We start from the raw sequence: 3,165 nt of genomic DNA, 5'->3' as shown, positions 1-3,165 counted from the left end.
GGGACGGGGGGGCAGCGGCGGTGTCCTTTGGCTTGGCGGCGACCCGGCGACCCGGCGCGGTCGCCGGCGGTAGGCGCGGTGGTGGTGCTGCCCTTGGCAGCAGGGCGGCGTGGTGGCGTGCGGTGGCCGGCGGCGCGTCCCCGGCCCAGATCTGGGCCTTCCCGGCCTCATCTGGGTCCTAGCGGGCCGGTCCCTGGCGTGGCTTCGTCGTCATCTGTGTGGTGAGGCGGAGGAGCGGCTCGGACGAGGGGCGGCGATGCCGATGGCGTGCCAGCTGCAGCGCGATGGCGGGAGCTGTCCGGGAATGGAGTTCCCGGCCGGGCCTGTGGGCACATGGGCCTGGTAGGCTCCCGCTTGTGTGTCCGGTCGGCTACCGTCGTTGACGGCGGAGGTTGTGCCCTCCCGCGTGCCGACGGTGCTGCGGCCCCTAGTCCCGGCTCCTATTCCTCGTCGTGCAGGCCTCACCTCGTGGTGCTGTGGTGAGACGGCGTGGAGGCTTCTTGACCATGGTGGCGCAAGATGGTGGTCGGTTTGGTGGCAGGCTCCGGAGCACCCGAGGTGAAGGTTGGGATCGGGGGAAACCCCTGTCGGCCTGTCCGACACCGACGCGGCGACGCCAGTGGGTGCCGCCGGACCTTCCTGGAGGGCGTCGGGGGCGACCCTTCCTCTCGCCTCGTCGTGTATCGGGGGAAACCCTTGGCAGCAGCGTCGTCCTCGTCGCGGTCCTTCTTGGAGGTGCTGATTGGTACCGGTGCTTCGGAGCCTTGGAGCTTGGTGGGAGATCTTCGGTGGGCGCAGTGGTCGTGAAGCTTCTCCGTTTCCGTCGAACCACCGTTGTCGGCATTCTTTTCTCTTGTTGTTTCTCTTTCGTTTCTTTTGGGTGTGTCTATGCTGCTTCCGCCCCAGCACCTATCCTTGGTTGTATCGGTTGGTTGCTTTGGAATACAAAGCGGGGGGAAACCCTTTTTCGTCTACGTACAATTCGGATGGACCAAACGTGAGCTTGAATGTTACACCCACCAAAAAAACAATGTTGAATCGTGTGACCAAGACCAAAAAGACTGAGAATGAATTAACGCAACCAATGGTACAATACCGTATAAGCTCGGTACATGCTTGTCCATGACTTGATTAAGCTTGATTAATGAGCTGGAAGTGTAGCACTATAGGTCAATCTAGTGGCCTAATTGATCTCCTCCTAATGCTCCATGTTGAACAGTACTTGGTGTTCAAACTTAAGGAGATGGACCGGGCTGAGAACCCCGTAGCATGTATAGCGCGCGTCCGATTTACACGCTGGCTGGACCAGAGAAAACCAAGCCAAAGAACACGACTATTACTGCAATCTGAATTATAGACCAGGTCTCGTCTCCATCAGTCTGTTGGACTTTTCTCTCTCAAGGCTCAACCAGGCGCGCGCACGCAGCAACCTATAGAAGGAACTCACCATCCTGTCTCTCCTCCATCAACCACTCTTCAACTCTTCAAGCAAGTCGTCCATTCGCCGTTCCTCCAAGGCTCCAACGGACCTACCTAGCGCTCAGCCTGTCTGCAATATTCGCTCAACAAATCCGTCCATCCGCACCGTAGTACTCAGACTGTCAGATACCGAGAGTTAAACTAAGAAGATGTATATGGCTTCGTCGGCGACGATGGCGAGGGCGGTGGTGGTGGCCGTGCTGCTAGTGCAGTGCTGCAACGTGGCCCTCGCGGCGAGGCTGCTCGAGGGAGACGGCGGTTGGCTGCACGGCGACATTGGCACCGCTGGGGCGCTTATCATGCAGGTCCTGCCCGGCGGCTCTCCGGGAGCGGGAGCATCCAACGGCTGCACCAACAACCCCAACCACCCTCCCGGCGGGAAATGCAACGGCTAGGCCGCCGGCAGAGCTCGACTAGTCAATTAGCATCTGATACATGTACATGCTGCACATGCGTAGATAGAGTTCGTGTTAATTGATTCTTTCTTTCTTCAATTGTAATTACATGGCGCCCGTGGAAATTTTGGAGCCCTGGAGTTGTGCAGGTTTAGTTAGTTTTAGTACAGGGATTTGCGATAAAGCAGTCTCAGAAGTAGGTCATGTAAGCAAGTTGTATACAAGACTTTGACACATTATTATATTCATTACGAGGAGAGGCGATTGATAAATTGTCTGAAGACATAATTTGAGTAAGTCAACTTTGGGAGAGGCGATGCAGCTAGCTACTGCGTCCCCTAGAGAATAAAGCTAGGAGAAATATTACGAAATTTGATATCTGTAGGCTTTGTGGTTGAAGGCGAGAAATTGTCATGCATTTTGTAGATGCCCGATGGCTCGGGAGGTGTGGCACGTGAGAAGTGACGCATTGTTGCATGCCTAGGTTGAAGGACATAAAGAATACTGGATTAGAATGATTTCTGGACCTCTTCAGACAATGCGTTGATGATGAATGGCTCCCTATCCTGATGACGTCACGGAGGATCTGGCACATCCACAACGAGATACTCCTCCGTAAACTAATATAAAAACGTTTAGATCACCACTAAAGTAATGATCTAAACGCTCTGATATTAGTTTATAGAGGGAGTATCTCATAACAAGCATGCGCCTCACATCACACCCTTGCCAAGGGGGACCTTCCACTTGTATGGTCGTATAGCTCTCTATCTTGGACCAGACTAGATTGGCAAGCTGTGCCAAGACGATTGTAATGAATCTCCTTGATTAATGAAATTTCCAATTAGCAAAAAAGAAAAAGAAGCCACACCATATCCGGCAAGGGCTCGTCAGAAACAAGCTGAAGTCGGAGACAATGCGGCTGGCCACCACATTTTAGATGGAGGCGAGACAGGGCTTGATAGGTGCGGGTGCAGGGCAGTGTGTAGTCCCAGGCAATGGAGACTAGCGGAACTTAGAGGAATTATCAGACGACGACAACACGGTGGATGGGGCAGCTCGACGAATCTGTGGTGCTGAGGCAGGGAGAGACAGCGCCACCTGCCGTGGGTGGCGGTTTCAAGCGGTTTGGCTTGTGCATGTAGGTGGTTTAGAGTGCAGGAAGATATGGAGGAAGAAGAAGGGTGCCTAACAATTGGATTTCAATCCAGCGACTAGAACAAAATCAACTTAGGGTAAAAAAAATCAGGTGCCTTACACATAGTCGTTCCCTAATAAAAACTAAGTACGC

This window comes from Triticum dicoccoides, chromosome 4B, assembly GCF_002162155.2.
Source record: "Triticum dicoccoides isolate Atlit2015 ecotype Zavitan chromosome 4B, WEW_v2.0, whole genome shotgun sequence".
Classification (NCBI taxonomy): domain Eukaryota; kingdom Viridiplantae; phylum Streptophyta; class Magnoliopsida; order Poales; family Poaceae; genus Triticum; species Triticum dicoccoides.
This window is presented reverse-complemented; position numbering follows the sequence as displayed.